This window comes from Bos javanicus, chromosome 5, assembly GCF_032452875.1.
Source record: "Bos javanicus breed banteng chromosome 5, ARS-OSU_banteng_1.0, whole genome shotgun sequence".
In the NCBI taxonomy this organism is placed as follows: Eukaryota; Metazoa; Chordata; class Mammalia; order Artiodactyla; family Bovidae; genus Bos; species Bos javanicus.
In genome coordinates this window covers 19970294-19990687 of record NC_083872.1, presented here as the reverse complement: position 1 = coordinate 19990687, position 20394 = coordinate 19970294, and positions in this window count along the sequence as shown.

The following is a 20394-nucleotide window of genomic DNA, read 5'->3' as shown; positions in this document are numbered from 1 at the left end:
GTTCTGTTACAGTGAATCAGTGGCCTAATATGCATGATCTTGCCCCTAGAATGAACGTGGGTATGTTGTCCATTCTCTCATGCCCACCGTCTTCAATCTTTGTAGCTCAAGAGTTAATTTCTCCAGTCCAGGGGAAAGTAACGTTTTGGTTTTAGAAAAGATTATATTTTCACATTAACTGTAAGACCTGATTTTTTCATTAACTAATCCAAACTTGTCAATAGCAATTATCTGAAGTTTATGGTAACAAAATTAGTCAATCTGCCCTCTGCTGGTATTTTTATAATAAATTTTTAACATAAATTAGCAACTTTGAACTACTGAGAAAACTTTGAATGGTTACAAATACTATACTTTTCCATTAGTAAATATTATTCAACTAATGAGTATATGATTACCATATTTATGAGGAGAGATTTTTCCACTTTGTCAAGTTCAATTCTGTAAGTGTACTAAGTATAAGGATTGAATTTTGAATGAAATCCCTTTGTAAAATTCACTAAGGAAAGTTTCTATAAGTTTTTGTTTATCGACTCTTTTTTTCTTGCCTGTGTCTTTAGGGAGCTCCTTTCATACCACAGCTGCTTTCTTTCTTTTAACCTCTGCCACTCTAGGACCCTAATGTCCAGATCCCACATTGACTTTTACCTTTTCCAGTTCAGTTCAGTTCAGTCACTCAGTCGTGTCCAACTCTTTGCGACCCCATGAATCACAGCACGCCAGGCCTCCCTGTCCATCACCAACTCCTGGAGTTCACTCAGACTCACGTCCATCGAGTCAGTGATGCCATCCAGCCATCTCATCCTCTGTCGTCCCCTTCTCCTCCTGCCCTCAATCCCTCCCAGCATCAGAGTCTTTTCCAATGAGTCAGTTCTTTGTATGAGGTGGCCAAAGTACTGGAGTTTCAGCTTTAGCATCAGTCCTTCCAAAGAAATCTCAGGCCTGATCTCCTTAGTGTCATATTCACTTGTAGACCAAAAAATTTTATTAGTGTAATGATACTACCTACCTAAAAGCAATCTTAGAAAGATCCTTGAAATTTTTTTTTCTGTTAGAATAGGCATTATAAAAATACCATAAAGAATGTTCCATGCTGGAAGAGGAGTCTTGGTTGTGTTTCTGTACTTCTCAGCAGTACATCAGTGCAAAAGGAAATATCCTTCTGTAATTTGTAAGGGTGATTTTGTCTCAAACTCTCGGTAATTTATTTCTCTACTTTTTGTCTTAAGAACGACTTCTTTAACATTTTCTTATTCATTAGAAAAATGTTTCTGCTTCTAGATGATAATACTAAACATAGACATGTTCAAGCTATATTCTCTGAATTCAGTGTCATTATTAAACTGGTTAACATTAATGGTTCCAAAGTAGGAAATTAAAGGAAGAAATAGGCCTATGGGCTTATATAATATCAGTCTTTGGCCCAACTTTCTTAACCCACACTATATCCTAGGAAAACAAGTTTCCAAGTCAGTATTACATGAATCTGGGTATAGGGGTTCAATGTGGTAAGTTACTAAGATTGTCTTAAGTGAAAGTGAAGTCGCTCAGTGGTGTCTGACTCTTGGAGACCCCATGGACTGTAGCCTACCAGGCCCCTCTGTCCATGGGATTTTCCAGGTAATAGTACTGGAGTAGATTGCCATTTCCTTTTCCAGGGGATCTTCCCAACCCAGGGATCAAACCCAGGTCTCTTGCATTGTAGACAGACGCTTTACCGTCTGAGCCACCTGGGAAGTCTGAATTAAATCCAAATTACAAGAGCCACATAGCTTCCAAATTACTTTTCAGGTAATTAAATATAGACACTGATACTTTCCTTACTATTCAAAGGAATCTCGTCACATCACGGGTGAATATGTATAGAGTACCTGATCTGTCAATATGCTAAGCAGCTTATGTGGACTATGTAAGTGACAACCCTGTGTTACTTCTGCTGTTTTACATAAGGAGAGACTGAGGCTTAGCAAGTTTAAGTAACTTGTTCTGGGGTCACATGATGAGCTGGAATTGACACTAAACAGATCTTTGCAAAAGCCCAGGCTGGTAGCTATTGGTTTTACTGCAGTGCTAACATCTTGTTATCTGGAATCCAGACCCAGTGCCTAAAAACCTTAACTTTTAAGTGTTTCTTTGTTGTTGTTCTTTTCTGATATCAAATGCATCAGAGTTGGTCTTAAAGATTCTTCACAACCTTCCTGGGTTATGAAGAGACAGGGAAAGAATCACTGATTAAGATGTATAACGCAAACTTTACTTATAATCAGACCTCATGTAAGGTAAACTCGGTAGCAGTTGCTTCATTTCCTAAGTAATGTATAATGAAAATTGATCACTCTGATGAGATAATAGCATTTGTCTTGAAATTTATGAAACTAAAAGGATAGGGTAAATTTCCTGAATTATTCTGTCTTCCAGTTGTATTTTCCTTGGTGAAAATTTTTAATGTTTTAGTATTTAGCCTAAGGGAGTAACCCTATTGCACATTAGACTTCAATAATTTTTAAAATAAGCAAATTGCACCCATTATTTCACAGCTGTTTCAATACCATTTTATATTAACATTGTTTATAGTTAGTGAATAGCCATCCTCCCAGTCTGTCAAAAAGAGATACTTGCTGATTTTTATAATCTTTAAGGTAAAATTATCTTACTGATAATAAAATATTTTAAGATTCTTTTTTTTTTTCCCTGTTAGGCTGCTCTTGGAATCATAAAAATTTAGCATAAGGCATACCTTATACCTTAGTGAGTAGTTTGAAATGAATGCAAAAATTTTTAAATGTGAACTCAGGGAGAGTTGTGTTATCTGAGGTTAGAACTTCAAATGTAGAATGTTTCTGATGAATCTAGGATTCTGCTCTTTGAACCATAAGCCTACTCTCAGTTGGCTTCACATCCTCCAAGAAGGGTAGCCTGTAAGTATCTAAAATATTTCACTGTCTCGCTTACAGACTTAGGATGGCACATAGGTCTTAATCTGAAGTGTGGAGGAGAGTATGACAGTGAAACCACACCATGTTTCCAGAGTCTGGGACTCAACTTCTTAAGAACACGACTCTAGTGTCTATCTCCCAGTTCCTCCCTCCCAACAACTGCTCTCCTGCCATTTATCTACGTCTCCTCTCCAGTCATTTGGTCAACAGATATTTGGTACCTGTCAGGGGAAATTCATACCATTCTAGACAGGAGAACCAATCAAGGTCCTTCCTCTTGGAGACCATTGTAATGGGTGGGAGACCTATGTCAGGTGATAGGAGACGGTGCTGTGTTACATAGTGTGGTCAGGGAAGCCTCTCAGACGAGGTGACTTTGAGCAGAGACCTGAAGGAAGTGAAGCAGCCAACTTCATCGTTGCCTGGAAGACCCTTCCAAGGAAAGGTTCCAGCAGCTGGTGCTTGGTAGCTGAGGAAAAACAAGTGTGGCTGGAGTGGAGTGAACCAGTGTGGCTGGTGGAATATAGCCTGAGAGGTGTAATGCGAGGACTTGCCTAACCTCGTAAGCCTGGGCAAGAACGTTGGCTCTCAGGCTGAGTGAGATGGGAAGTCAGTGGAGGTTTCTGGGCCGGGTAGCAGCAGTCCAGCCTTTGAGAGGCTCGTTGGCTGTTCAACAGAGCGAGAGGTTGGAAGTTAGAAAACCAGTTAGGGAGCCGTTACCTTTTTTGGATGCTTTCCATTCCAGCTTAGCTTATTCTGCTTTTGTGGCCCCAAAGCTGTATTTTAGAAGCTTCAGGCTACTAAAAGGTCTTGTGGACCCCTTATTTTGTTACATGTTTTACCTTTATGCTTGATCCAGATGACATAAGGCTGGCATTTTTAGTCAATTCACAGAACCTAGATATTTTCCTCATTTGCTTTAGACTATATGCATTTTCCCACACGAATTATAGTACTGCGTTTTTACTGTGTTATTCAGAAACATGGTCACAAATAGAATATAGTCATTTTTCAGCTGTTCAGTCTCTAAGATTATAATTGCACCTTCTCCAAACTAGCCTTTTTTTCTTTTTTTTCCTTTGTAAAAGCTCTTTACACCTGCTAACTTTATTTTTTATACCAAGCGTGACTGCTGGTCTTGATTCCTTCATCTCCCAGTCTTTTTCAGCTAGTTTCCTGGCTCCATCCCATTGAAGGCACTCCAGTAGGCTGCCTCACACCTGCTCTGTCGTCGACCAAGATGGCTTTGCTTCCTTGACATTTCACACCTCGGTGTGCAATCCTGAACCACCTCTAGCTTCATACCTGTTCTCGGCTTCAGAGTGTGCTCACAGTCTTGCTGGTGACCACAGTTCACACTCATTTCCTGGTTTTTCTCACTGATGCTCAAACCAGACTTTAATCCCTTATTCTCTTAAGGGTCATTCTTTGTATGCATTCCAAACCTTTTACGTTTTTCTCAGGGCAAGGATTCGAGATGTGGTTTGTCTCAGTTTAGAACATACCTTTCTGTTTTACCTCTCACATCAACCAATCGTGTATTTATTCACATGTTTCAGCAGCCATCTGCCTCACCTTGTATTCTACTACTGGTTTGGGGTCCCAAAGAACAAGATTCTACATCTGTTTATAGTAAACTGTTGTACTAGTCCATTCATAGCACTTTGACTCCTATTTTGATCACCTAGTTTTATCCCTGACCCTTCTCAATTTAATGCTGCCCAAGACAGTGATTAGCTTTCTTTGTACTCCTTTATGAAAGCCAGTTTCTCACCAAAACTGAAAGACATAAGACAGCTCTGCCAACAACCCTTCACCTTACTTTTCAAAACCACTACCAGGTTGGTATTAATGCCCTTTTAATCCAGTCATTCAACCAATTAGGGGTCACCTAATTAAGTATTCTGTCATCCTACACACAGCCATCAGATCCGAAAGTAAATGTCTTATTGAAATAGCTGCATTTCCTGTTTTGCTACAGATAATTCATCCTTGCTTTCAAGTATTTTGTCAGTTTCTTGATATTCACTCTTATTGCCCTAATCTATTCCCTCTTACCTCAAGCCCATATACTTAGGTTTCTTAACCATATGGTCCACATCCCTGTCCTCTTCTCTCCCATCATCAGTCCATCATAACATGTAACCCCAAATCTTTCTAAATTACCACTCTGCCCACATCACCCCTCCTCTCCTCAAAAAATAAATAAACAGCCAGTTTTAAAAAACACTTTGCTGCTGCTGCTAAGTCACTTCAGTCGTGTCCGACTCTGTACAACGCCATAGACAGCAGCCCACCAGGCTCCCCCGTCCCTGGGATTCCCCAGGCAAGAACACTGGAGTGGGTTGCCATTTCCTTCTCCAATGCAGGAAAGTGAAAAGTGAAAGTGAAGTCGCTCAGTCGTGCCCGACTCTCTGCGACCCCATGGACTGCAGCCTATGAGGCTCCTCCGTCCATGGGATCCTCCAGGCAAGAGTACTGGAGTGGGTTGCTGTAATGCCCCTTAATTGCTCCTTGATAATTCTGGCCTTACATGGTCACATGCCCGCTCTCCATGCTCTGAGCACACTCTCTATCCGTCTTCTCTCCCCTCTCTTACAGATTCCTCCTTGAAGCTCCATTTTCCTGGCCCCTTTTGTACTTTATACCTCTTTGTAGTGCTTGCACCACCGGACCTCAACATCTCAGATGTATTAGGGAGAAATAGGGAAGAGTGTTTTCTTAGAGGAAAAATCAGCTCCTAGAAGAGGATGTTGAGGCTTAAAGATGGCTGAGGTTTAGGTAGAGGTGATGTAATATCAGAAGAGCATTTCCATAGACGTCACCCCTGGGGTCTGGTTCCAACTCTGCTTTGTGCCAGCTTTTAATACCTTGAGCCCTTATTTTCCTCAACAGTTCTCAACAGAACTGCAACCATTATGATTCTTCCACAGCTCTGGATGTTCAGATGGGCTTGGAGACATGAAAGCACTTTGGCAATTACAAAGGGCAATGCAAGATGGTACTGTTGACTCAACAGCGACAGAAACAATCCTGTGAAGAGCTCTTCCTGTCTCTCCCAATAAATTTGGTTTAAATAGAAAATTTCTGAGTTGAAAAGTGCCCTTAAATCTCAGTTGGTTTATAAACACCCAAGGCTTTGTGAAGAGTACCCTGGAGATTCATCTTGCTAGAAGTAGTAGCGTTCGCTTCCATTTCCTTTTTTCTGTGCTCTTAGTCACTGTAAACATTCTACATTTTAAAAAGAAGCAGTTTGCTTGCTGCTTGCACATCTGGAGGTGGAGGTCACATGAGTGTGCTAGAAACCCACTTAATTTTTTTTTTTTTTTTTAACTATGGTATTTAGCTAAACACCACTGATGGTTTTGGAACCTAGTTTTAATGGCTTTTTAAATCCTAGTCATAACTATTTCTATAATGGGCCATGGGATAAGACCATATTTCCCAAACTTGGTTGTACAGTGGAGTCACCCAGGGAACATTAAAACATACTGGCTTCCACTCCCCGGGCGTTGTGGTAGAGGCTGTGGCCTGGGTTTCAGGAGTTTTAAAAACTTCCCAGGTGATCCTACTATGCAGCCAAAGTTTGGAAACTACTGCGGTAAACAGTGAGGCATTGAGAACTACAATGCTGAAGGACAAGAAGGTATAATGAAGAGGATAAACAGTAATCTTTTTATAAACTTGCCTTCAAGATGTTCAGTACCAGAAGTTCTGTTTACTTGGACAAAATGCATTTTAAAAATCGGGCTCTTTAGTACTTCAAAAAATCAATGTTAGCAAGAGAAAATAAACTGTAGAGGACTATATTTAGACTTGTTTTTAATTTACTGTCATTAAAAACTAACAAAATACATTTTAGTAAGAAGTTAAAACCTCTTTGTCTTATTATTGGAAAAATAGATTATGACCAATTTTAAAATCAATTGTCTTTAATGAAAGGATTTCAAATGGAAGTTTACTTGTTTCTTAAATTCTAATCTCTATACAGATGGAGTCTCAAAATCAAGCTATATGCCATTTTTAATTTTTTTCTAACATGCTTTTTTTGCATTGTTAAACAGCATATATAGCTTGACAGGAAAATGTCATTTTATGATGAATATTAAATATTTTATTAAAATATTTATCATTCATTACTTTAGTACATGTCTTAAAGACTTTGCATAAAATCACTTTATCTTATACCTGGAAAAAATTACTAATCGATTTCTTCTATTTATAAGAATAAAGGTTAAATTACTCAGGAAAACAAAAGGTTGGCTCTGCTCATCCATTTAACTAATCCATAAAACAGCACTGCACCACTGGTGGTCTGTCCCTGTGCTTGACTACTCCCAGCAATATTTATTGAACCCCTATTCTGGGTCACTTGCTCTTCTATTTTACTCAGTATGTCATTACAACTCTGTTCCCCTTTTATAATAAGAGACTTACCTATGGTCACACAGCTAGTTAGCCTCATCTGGGACTGAATCCAGAACTGTTCAGCAGCCAAGCTCATGACCATTACATCAGATGGTAAAGCCTCTTTAGCTTGGTTCAGTCACTCCAAGGGCTAGAATAAGGATCATATGAAACCAGTTCTTTGTGGGTTTTTCAGATACCTGAGGAGAAGGCAATGGAACCCTACTCCAGTACTCTTGCCTGGAAAATCCCATGGATGGAGGAGCCTGGTGGGCTACAGTCTATGAGGTCACACAGAGTTGGACATGACTGAGCGACTTCACTTTCACTTTTCACTTTCATGCATTGGAGAAGGAAATGGCAACCTTACTCCGGTGTTCTTGCCTGGAGAATCCCAGGGACGGGGGAGCTGCCGTCTATAGGGTCGCACAGAGTCGGACATGACTGAAGCGACTTAGCAGCAGCAGCAGATACCTGAGGCAGCTTGCAGGTCCCTCCACATCTTCACCTTCTCTTCTCCATGCTCACCATTGCCAGTTTCTACATCTGTTCTTCATAGTAGGTTGACCATATGTCTCAGGTTCCCAGGGGTAGTCTGTATGCAAACCTGCCATCCCTATGTGATTATTAAGATCTCCTGTCTTTTACTTTCAAAAGTGTTCTAGATGGAATGATAAAAATTTTGTTTTAAGTTGTATCGTCATCTTGGTCCCTTTTGTCTAATGTGTCTATATCCTTCTGTGTCTACAGTCGGACAGCTATTATTTTGAAATTGTGGAGTTTGAAATTCTACTGCTTTGACAAGTGGAAAATTGAGAAAAGATGTGGAGCCTTTTTTTTTTTTTTTTTGTCATTGGCATAGATGACAAAGAGACTCCAAAGTACATCCTGTTGGTAGGGGTAACTTGCAACGTTCAGCATATAAATCTCAATAAATCTCCTAAAGTTTCTAGCTGAGAAGACCACTGTAACCTACTGTGCAATTCTCCACACTGAACTATCGAGGACAGCTGCTTTCCACCCAAGAGACCAAGTATTGATATAATTTGGGACCTGACCTCTGATTCAGAGGCAAATGCTTAAATGTCTTAAATTTTTTTGAAGCTGATCAGAGGACTTCCTTAAAATTCATAGAAGCCCTATACCATGTGTGTGGGGGGTGGGGTAGGGGTAGGGCAGGTGGTGTGTGTCTATGCTCACCAAAGATGCAATTACAAATCAGGCACTTCTTCAAGGACAGCATATAATAAAATGACTGATGTATAGGCCATCAATTAATAATTTCAAGTGAATGAAGTCAGGATTTTGCAAAAAGACTGCCCTACTTGATTTTACTAGCAACTCAAGTGTTCAGTAGCAAAGGCTTTTTAATGTATATTATACCACATCTTCATGATAGAATAATAAGGAATCATTAAAAGTCTGAAAAAGGAAGTTTATGTCATGTATACTTTTATAGCTGTCTGTTTTTATTATGCATTATATTGTAAATAATTACATGTCAGTACTTTAGACTCAGCTCCTTAAAAAATAAGTTACATGACTTAGGACATGTTATCTGGTCTCTGTGAGCCTTATTTCATCCCAAAATGTTAGGGTAACAGTGTATCTACCCATCTCTCAGGGTTATTGTAATCATGCTGCTGCTAAGTCGCTTCAGTCGTGTACAATTCTGTGCAACCCCATAGACGGCAGCCCACCAGGCTCCCCCGTCCCTGGGATTCTCCAGGCAAGAACACTAGAGTGGGTTGCCATTTCCTTCTCCAATGCATGAAAGGGAAAAGTGAAAGTGAAGTCGCTCAGTCGTGTCCAACTCTTAGCGACCCCATGGACTGCAGCCTTCCAGGCGCCTCCGTCCATGGGATTTTCCAGGCAAGAGTACTGGAGTGGGGTGCCATTGCCTTCTCCAATTGTAATCATAAAAGGAGATTAAATGTCAGAAAGTCCTAGCACAGAGCATAGCATGTAAAAAAACCTCAGTAAATACTCTGTGGGTCATGACAGTATGAGCTTTCATTAAAGGAGTATTATTAGCAAATTATTTACTGTGTGCTGATCCCAGTACCATGAGGGAGACAAAATAAATCTGATACTGTAAACTGAGTAGTCTGGGAGCCATGTTTGGTCCATTAGTGTCTTTCATTTGGCCAGAACGGTAATGGTCCAAAAAGGTGGTTTTTGTTTTTCCGATGCTCTTAATTGATTGCCTGCACTGACAATTAGATTTCACTAAAAACATTCACATTATTAGTATCTAGCAAAACTAGACCCTGATTCCCATATGGTAACACTATCTTGATGCTTTACCTGCCCTCACTGGTTTGCCACAGTCTCTATCACTCCCTATAGGGCCACACCACTGTCATTTATCCGCATTGGTGGCCCTTTATTCCTGGTTCTTTCAGAGTAAAACGAAGAGCAAAGTGAAACATGTTTATTGCTATCAAGTGTGGAATAAAGTAAAATTGATAAGGATTCACTCTCAAGAAGAATTCTTCTCACTCAGGTCTTTTTCACTCAATATGTGTTACCTACCTGACCCCATAGGTGTTTGTATGGAACCTGTAGCCTCTCATAAAATTCTAGAGCTGTAACAAACCAGCACTTTCGACCAGGTAATCATCTTTTCTTCATTGTATGCGTGAGTTAAGACCCCTCAGAGACAGTGACATGCCCAAGATTTTAGTTAGAAACAAATTTGAGGCTGAATCACATGTAGAGTTTTATTTCTCTATTTTTCAGACTTCTAAACATTTTATCATTTTTGTCTTAATTTTTAAATGATAGAAATTAGTGTCAATTCTCTTCAGAGTAAACAAACTCTCTGATACCTCTTCCCTCTACAAAATACATATGTAATTCATGGCTTTTTAAATGCATATTTTTAGCATTTTTCCAATAATGTCAAGAAGCTTTTTAGTTCAAGAAGCTTTAGTTTTGTTGCAATGCTCATAGTGAATTTTAAAAGACCATTTGAAAAGTACTTTGCATTGATGGTTTTCCTTTTTGTCAAGAATGGAGAACCTGGACAGAATTTGTTCCTGAAGGCCATGCAACCTCGAAACCTGCATGTGGAGGTGGTTTTGCTGTTGTCAGTTGCAGATATGGTTTAGCGTATCAGGAAAAGACTGCACTGGCTCTTGACTACCTGTGAAACCAGAAGCCCTGTGAATAATAGATTCATGTAATGTGTCTGTAATTACTTCTGACTATTCATTTCAAGCTTCTCCACAACATTACAGAATACAAATAACAAACAGCTGAATTAAACCATTTTTCAATACTTTTATGTTCTTTTTCTTCCCCTCTCCAGTTTCTGGAAAGGGAAACAGCCCAAAGGAGTTGGAAAGCAGATGACATGGATAATTCACAAATGACTCTATCCTAAATAAGTGAGATACAATTCAGTTCAGTTCAGTTCAGTCGCTCAGTCGTGTCCAGCTCTTTGCGACCCCATGAATCGCAGCATGCCAGGCCTCCCTGTCCATCACCAACTCCCGGAGTTCACTCAGACTCACATCCATCGAGTCGCTGATGCCATGAGATATAATTAGGATGTATAAAAACAAAAAGTTCTTTTGAGATTTATGGTGTGATTGAGTTAATTTAAAGATAGAACAAAGCAACATAGCTAGTAATTCCATTAAGAAAACAGCATTTTATATTTTCCCTTGGGAACATTACCTTTTATCATTGGATTTGAAACAGTTTTATATAGGAGATTTTGGATTATATTCATTATGAAACATTCCTAAGCATAAATAGTTTTGGTTTTTAGTTCAAAGATTATTAGTATTATTTAGATTATAAGAATAATCTTACTCATTATTAAATAAGGACAGTATCTGATGACAAGAAAAACTACCCTTAACCCCATCACACAGACTTAAAATATGAATGTATATTTAGAAGCTTTTATTCGGTGAGTTAATACCACAGCTTGTGTCTTCAGAACTGTCCACAACTGGAGTTTTAGATATTTTTAAAAAAAAAAACTTAGATGGATTTTAGGAATAGTCTAATGCAACCCCATGATAATTGTTGGAAGTGACAAGGGACACCCTGAAAAAAAAAGTCCACATCTCTGAAGGTGGAAGTCATGACCTATCGATCCTTAGTGACCAGACCAGCAGAGGGATGAAGGCAGAGGACCTTGGTTCACAGTAAGTGCTGTTCCTGAGAAAGAAGACATGAAACAGAAGAGCTGTGTGGTCAGAGGCCTGGCGACTATGCAGTAAAGGCCACCTTCCAAGAGGACTGTGGGATGAAACAGCCTTGTTACCATGGACCCAGCCACTCTCCTATAGAACCATCAAAAATTGAGGCAAGGACATACACAGAGAAGCCATTTCTCCATCAGTCAGAGAAGGAGATGGAGGTAGATTTTTAAGAAGTTCAAATGGCATAGTCCCAAGGGCCAAGTGAGGAAGACCCAATGGGAGAGCAGACCAGAGCAGAAATAAGCAGTTTGGTTATGCTAATCACTCAAACTGATGCTTTAAATTCTGGTTCAGAAACCTCATTGGGTATCCATCTTATGAAGGGACTGTCCTTGGCAGAAAATGTACCAAATGAAAAAGACACAATCCCCAGTATCTGAGACTGATATGGGAACAATTATGATAATATGATAAATGCAATAATGATGTCAAACAATATATGTTGGGGTTAGCTCCAACAAAGATGGGAATCCAGGGTTAAAGAATGCTTATCAGAGAAGTCCTCAGGGCAAGAGATCGAGAGATAGATGGAGCTCTGCCAGCCCAGAGAGACAGACAGAGGCAGTCCAGACAGAGAAAGCAGCTGATGCAGCATGCAGAGAAGACAGAGATGTTTCTGCCGTGATCGTCTGCAAGTTTGTCAGGTAAGCAATTGTTCTGAATCCACTACCCTTTAAGGTTAATTGAATGATGAATGTTTAAAATACAGTAAAAATCTCTATAGAACAGGCTAAAGGGAAAGGCTTATCTTGATCAGCTAGATTCTTGAAGATGTGGGCTTGTATTAAACATACCAAGGCGTTCAGACAAGAATGACTGTTGGATAATAAGAATCTTAGACTAACAATGAATAGCTTATAAATGTGTGCTTCTAACATGCGCTGTTCCTTTTCCCTTGCAATCTTGATTATACTAAGAATTTGCTAAACTCACCTTCTTTCACTTGCATCTAAAGCAGAATAAATCCTGAATCAGAATAATAAATATTTACTGTACTATTTTGTGTTTTTTAAAAAAACTTTTTTTTTTTTGGTTACTGAAAGAACAGTCTACCCTTTAATGAATGGTTTACCTAGTAAATATTTTCTCATGGTTTAATTTGGTGACAGAAAGAACAAGAAGGCCTAAAGATAAATATCTTTAAAAATCATACCTTCATTGCCAACTATATAACTTCATGTCAAGATCTAACATAATGAGAAAAAATAAATTCTCTGTGTTATGTCAACATAACCAAGTCCATGACATTTGAATCATCACAAAGCTAAAATTGTTTCCTGATTCTTTTATAGAAGACTTTTTAAAGTATACAGTATATGTTACTGTGTACTCAGTTTTATGGAATGTGGAGGCAGCATCTGATTTAATATTTTCTATTTGGGCTGTTTACTTTGTAGTCAAACATTCTTCAAAAACATTTGCATCTCCCCCCACATTTTCCATCCAAGGCTGTCAGTTCCTGTTTAGAAAGGTTAATGGAGATCTGGAGTCTCCAGGCCTCTGATACAGAAGCAGCTCTTGCTAGCCTTTGAATCTGCTGCCAGGTCTGATTCTACACGTAAATATTTGCCTGAGTGGGTTACATTTTCTTTTTCCACACAAGTAGGGGAAGCGAAGTTACCATAATGAAACTTATGAAAAAACTTAACTTTGATTTCTGCATAATTTCTTTTGGCTAAATTCTTAGCTGTTGTCAAATTTGCAGATGCCTTCATTACTGTTCATTAAACTTTCAGCCTCCTTGGGAACTGCTGAGTGGACCAGCAGATAACGCAACATATTTGTGGGAGGCCAGCCTGTTTTAATTAACTTGCCTGAATGTCACAGAGAAGGTTGGGTTGAGTGGGCCCCTCCCCATGACCCTTAACTCTTGAAAAGTGATCATCTTAGGAGAGCCAGCTTGGAGCAACTTACTTTGGGATGCTGACGTGTTTCTTTTTTTTTTACCTTTTCAGAAAGCAGAGCCTGCTTTGGAATGTGGTGGAAATAACCCACCACAGAAGAAATCATCAGTGGGCCAAAGAACTTGGGGCTAATGTTGGCTTTTTGCCATGGCCTCCTGACTGTGGAAGGAAGAAACTTTGTCTTTTTCCACCACTTCACTTGCTCTTTCCAGCTGGAGTTCACCCACCCAATTGAGACCCGAGGAAGGGAGCTGACCAAGCCAGCCCCTAGACTCACTAGAATATAAAGTAAGCCACAAGGGTGGTTTAAAATTTTCCGGTAGCCACACTATTTTATTTTATTAAAAAAATAAATAAAAATAAACAGATGAAATTAATAACTTTAACAGTATATTTTTTGGACTTCCCTGGTGATAACTCTGGATGAGAATCTTCCTGCCAGCGCAAGGGACATGGATTCGATCCCTGGTCCAGGAAGATCCCACATGCCATGGAGCAGCTAAGTCTGTATGCTACACCTACTGAACCCATCCTTTAGAGCCCATGAGCCACAAATACCAAAGCCCCAACACCTAAAGCTGTGCTCCGCAATAAGAGAAGCCACTGCAATGAGACACCCTAGTGCTGCAATGAAGTGTAGCCCCTGCTCGCCGCAACTAGAGAAAGCCCATGCAAAACAACAAAGACCCAAAGCTGCCAAAAATAAAAATAAATACATTTTTCAAAAATAGTATATTTAAACTTAACATAGCTAAGATATCATTTCAATGTGCAATCATTAGAAAATTTATTAAAAAGATATTTTACTTTTTTTAACTAAGTCTTCAGAATCTGTTGTTTATTTTATGCTCAGAGCATATTTCAATTCAGACATAAAGTTTCCATTGGAAAAAGATGTTCAGCTATTTAGATTTCATTAAATTAATAACTGAAAAGATAGATTCACAAGTTGTTCTGAACATACTAAAAAAATGTTTTCAGATAACTGAACCAAGCGTCAGTTTTTAAAAATTAATTGAAATTAAAGTATGCCATTTCTTTGGTGCACTAGCCCACATTTCAAGGGCTCAATAGCACATGTAACTGATAACTTCCATACTGACCGCACAGAACTATAGCCTTGCTACTGAAAGTGTGGCCCACACCCTAGCATCATCTGGGATTTTCTTGGAAATGCAGAATCTCGGGTCTCACCCCAGACTTACTGAATCAGAATCTACAGTTAGCAAGATTTTCCAGTGATTCATATGTAGAATATGATTCAGGAAGCACTGATCTATTTAAGACACCAGGAAAACTGGTATTATTGCATCTATTTTATAGAGGTGTATTGAGGCTCTTTTTATACCCTTTATACTGTTCATGGGGTTCTCGCAGTAAGAATACTGGAGTGGGTTGTTATTCCCTTGTCTAGTGGACCACGTGTTGTCAGAACTCTTCATTACAACCCATCTGTCTTGCGTGGCCCTACACAGCATGGCTCATAGCTTCATTGAGTTATGCAAGCCCCTTGGCCACAACAAGGCAGTGATCCACGAAGGGCCAGGGAGGCCTGACGTGCTGCAGTCCATGGGGTCGCGAAGAGTCAATGACCGAGCGACTGAAAACAACAACAACATATTGAGGCTCCGAGAGGTTGCATAACGTGTCTAAAGTCACAGAGCTCATAAGCGTAGGAGCTAAAATTCAGACTCAAAGCTTGCCCGTGTTTAAGCCCACACTCTTTCTAACATTTATCACTCAATGCATGAAATGTGTTACTAATGGCATGAAAAGTAATTTTAAATGGTGCCCAGAAAGCATTCTGAAAAGCGCTGAATACAAAGTTTGAAGGTTTGACCCTTTTCTGTCCTCTTTTAAGTTTTCTAATATGGTGAAAGATAAAATCTCTGATTGATGACAGTTTTCAGTACCTAACATTTGCTGTAAATGGGCACACAGCCTCAGAGCTTTCAGTAAAGGAGGTAGCTAGGTCTTCATGGCTTTGTTTCCTTCCATTGTATTTATTCTTTCTTCTACCATCTATTTATGATGAATGATACTGGCTTTCCATTTACAGCAGTGATGCATAGACACTTAAATACACTTATTTAAGGGAGTGGTTATAAGTATGAATGTAGACGGGGCACAGGTCTGGCCACCTGGGGAAGGAGACACGAGAATGATGATGTGTGGGAAACACTGAAAGAAGGTGCTTCCCCAGGAGGCATGCCAGCAGCAGCTGCAGCCCTAGAGAAGACTGGGAAGCACAAGAATGTTGTGTGTTTTTGTTGTGGGTGCCCCGTCAAAGCACTTTTCAAAAGTAATCTCTTCTTTGTGCCTGGGATGGATGTAATTATATTCAATTGATTGGTTGAAAACCCAACATTTCTTACCTCCCAGCTGGAGGTCCTCCTCTTGACCTCCTCAACAAAACCTCCTCCTCTTGACCTCTTCAACCCAACAGCATAGCTGTGGGCACCTCTAGTTGAACGCTTTTGTTCCTGGATTTGCTTAGAGTGGGAGCCACAAAAAAGCAAAGGCAGCGGCTGCACTGACGGTGCATGGTGGCAGTGATTTCCATGGCAGGACCCAGCAGCGGCAGCAGGGATGTCTGGACTGGGCTCCGACCTGATTCAGGGGCTCAGACTCCCGTAGCAACATCCCCGTTTTCTATGCAGATTTCTCTCCTGGTTTCCTACGGTATCTATGGGCTATGCAGCGCCATTCCAAAACAGCCTCTTCCCTTTATGGTAACCAGACTTGGTTTCTGTCTTTTACAAATAAAAACCCTATTAGAATGATATTATTTGATTGTCCATCAAACCCACTAGACAACCAAATCCCTTAGGAGTATAGTCTGTATTTGCTTGTTCACATGGCATAATCCCCCGGTTTCAAACAAAGTTGGTGTTTCCCTGGTGGATCAGATGGTAAAGAATCTGCCTGCAATGCAGGAGACCCAGGTTTGGTACCCAGGTTGGGAAGATTCCCTTGAATAAGGGAATGCCTGGAGAATCCCATGGACCGAGGACCCTGGCGGGCTGCAATCCATGGGGTTGCAAAGAGTCAGACACGACTGAGCAACCAAGAACACGATAGTTATTTGATGAACGAATGAGTGTTAAACATATAGGAGATGCCAATAACCAATGTTGAAAAGTCATGCTTTTACTGTCTCAAAACACATTAAGTGCATCCTATGACTTAAGAAAACCTATCTATGAAAATTAAACTTCAAAGATAAGTTAATATCTAAATTGAAAGAACTCTTTACTTACAAAATGATTCACCCAAGATTCCTTCTCTGGTTTTTTAAGTGTTGTTTTGTTTTCTAACTATAAACTATTAGAGGAGCTTAGAGCATAAAGGAAAAGTTTAATTTTTGTGCAGTGAATATGCAATGATTTCAATATTAAAGGAAATAAACTATTTTGAAAAATAACATTTTTAGAACGGATGGCAACCTGACATGGCTCTACCATGAAGATCACACGTGTCTGAAATAGAAACCTCAATCACAGAATTTTGAGAGAAGAGTATGTGGCATGCTAAATTGCAAAGCTGTGCATACAGTTTACTGACATCATTAAGCTTCACCACAAACAAGGAGTTACCTAATTTGTGACCTTGTTCCAGATGAAGAAACTGAGACTCAGAAAAGAGACTAATTTGCCTAACAAGCTCAAAGAGCTAATGAAAATCACACAGCTAAAGAGCTAGGATTTAAACTTCAGCCTCACTCCAGGCTTAAAGTTTTAAGCACCATGCTATCCTTGTCGCCTAAGAGATTTGTGGCGTGTATTTGTAATAAATATTTGTAATAAAGACCCTTGACTCCATTGTTAATGCATGACAGCTGGTAGCTTTTTGGTCCCCCTTCTTTTTCTGCTGCACAGCTGGGAAAGTGGTTATGGAAGCTGGGACTTTCCCTCTCTTGGGGCCAGCGAAGAAGCTCACTTAACTTCAACCTTACCTCCTAACCACACACACGCACACACACAAGCCGTTCACCCCTTCCTTCTCTCCAAGCATCTTCAGCCCTGTACCCTGCATCCTCATCTTCTATGGCCCTGCTCATCATCCCCTTCTCTAACCAGCTGTGGTCTCATTGTAAAGCCTTTGCACTCATTGTTTCCTCTGCATGGACACTCTTCCCGAAGATGGCCACACAGCTGACTTCCTCACTTCCTGTGAGTCTTTGAGGCCCTTACCACCTGTGACAGCTTGAATCTTCCAAATATGGCCAAGAAAATATCTCATCCTGAGACTCTTCTAACAATATCCCCTTTTCTCTCTCTTGCTAACCTACGGCACTGAGGCCCCTTTCCCTTTGAACCTGGATGAAACGTTGTGCCTCACTCAGTCGGCAGACAGAGAATCTGTGACTTGAGGCTAGGTCACAAAAAGCAATGCAATACCATTCTCCAGGGAGAGGAACTGAGGTTTCTTTTAGAAATTAGAGCATAGGATAGGGAAAATCCAAGTGATCCTGCAAACATCTTATAGTACCAGGAAGTGCTTTAAAAAATTAAAGAATGAAGGCATGTCAAAGGAACACAAGGGTGAACTAAAGGACCTCCCAATGCCGAAAGCTGGAATAATCTGAGCAATAAAGTAATGTATTATGGTAGTAATTTTTAAAAATATATTCATTTATTTATTTGGCTGCACTGGATCTTAGTGGTGACACACGGGATCTCCAACCTTCGTTGAGGCATGTGGGATCTTTGGTTGTGGCATATGCACTCTTAACTGTGGCCTGTGGGGTCTTATTCCCTGACCAGGGATCAAACTTGGGCACCTTGCATTGGGAGCACGGGATGTTAGTCACTGGACCTGCAGAGAAGTCTTGTAGTATTATAATCCAAAGTATAAAATAAATATATGTGACATAAGTAAGTGAGGAAGGAAAGACAGATATTTCAAAGAAAAGAATTCCAAATGATCCTTGCAGATACTACCTCACCAGGATGTGGAGTTTAGCCTCACCCTCCCTTTTGAGAGTGGGATAGACTTAGTGACTTGCTTCCTAAGAATAGAATATGGGGGCAGGGGGAAATAAAAACTTTGCTCTGGTAAAACATGGCAAATATGACCTTATCAGGTGATAAAAGTTAATATCACCAGTGATATCACATGGATATTGTATACCTACACATGGGAAAGGCCCTTCCCCTTTGTGGTATTTTTTCCAAAAATTCATCCCCTCAGTCTAGCCATGAGAAAAACATCAGATGAATCCAATTTGAGGGGTGTTCTACAAAGTAACTGACTAGTACCCCTCAAAACTGCCATAGACCCAAGCAGACTAAGGAGACATGAAAATAAATGCAAAGTGGGATCCTAGATTGGATCCTGGAACAGAAAAAAAAAAAAAATTAAGGACATTATTGAAAAAAATTAGTGAAATCCTGATAAAGTCTAGAGTTTAATGAATTTTAACATGGTAACGTTAGGGGAAAGTGAACCTGGGTGAAGCATGTATAGATATTCTCTACTTTGTTTGCGGTTCAGTTCAGTTCAGTCGCTCAGTCGTGTCCGACTCTTTGTGACCCCATGAATTGCAGCACGCCAGGCCTCCCTGTCCATCACCAACTCCCGGAGTTCACTCAAACTCACGTCCATTGAGTCAGTGATGCCATCCAGCCATCTCATCCTTTGACGTCCCCTTTTCCTCCTGCCCCCAATCCCTCCCAGCATCAGAGTCTTTTCCAATGAGTCAACTCTTCGCATGAGGTGGCCAAAGTACTGGAGTTTCAGCTTTAGCATCATTCCTTCCAAAGAACACCCAGGGCTGATCTCCTTTAGAATGGACTGGGTGGATCTCCTTGTAGGCCAACAAAGGTCCCTCTAGTCAAGGCTATGGTTTTTCCAGTGGCCATGTATGGATGTGAGTGTTGGACTGTGAAGAAAGCTAAGCACTGAAAAATTGATACTTTTGAACTGTGGTGTTGGAGAAGACTCTTGAGAGTCCCTTGGACTTTGTTTGCAAGTTTTCTGTAAATCTAAAGTTATTCCAAGATAAAGTTTGTTTGAAAGCAAGGAGGTGATATAGGTTCATCCAGGCTTCCCTGGCAGCTCAGATGGTAAAGAATCTGCCTGCAATTGCAGGAGACCCAGGTTCCATCCCTGGGTTGGGAAGATCCCCTGGAGGAGGGAATGGCAACCCACTCCAGTATTCTGGCCTGGGAAATCCCATGGACAGAGGAGCCTGGCAGGGCTACAGTCCATGGGGTCGAGAAGAGTCGGACATGACTGAGCAACTAACACTTTAACACTATAGCTTCATCCAGACCTCCCCTCCTCCCCCCACCTCTCCCCTCACACACCCCCACTTGCTCTTGATTCCAGATGTCAAGGGGTGAGAACGTCCAGTGTCCCTGGGGGCACCTGATACATACCTTCCAGATGACAGTCCCAGGGATAGTTTTGAATGACAGCCAACATCAAGAACCAGACACACATGTGAGGAAGCCTCTGAGATGATCCCAGCCCCAGCCACCACTTGACTGCACCCATGGGAGAGGCTGTGTGAGGACGCTTCGCTTCACTGCCTCAACCCTCAGAGCCATGAGAGACAATGGTCATGAGAAACCGTTACTGTTTATGCCGCCAAGTTTGGAGTGGTTTATCATACAGATGACAACATTCTCTTTCCCAGGTTAATTATGCTCTGCTCTCTCTCATACTCCATGTAGTAGGGGAGGCAGGCTCCGAAAATTGACCTACATGTGCATTTCCAGCGGGAGAGGGGAGAGCTGACTTCTGCTTCAAGCCTTCAGGTCATGCCAAAGGTGGTTTTACCAGACAACCTTGGCTTGGGAAAATAATAAGTGGTTGAGCGTCTATTAATCAAGTAGTAATCTGATTCCCATTCTTCTATTTTTGTGTATACAGGGTCCTGAAGAATGAGCTCCAAGACAGTGTGTACGGAGCAGGTAGGGT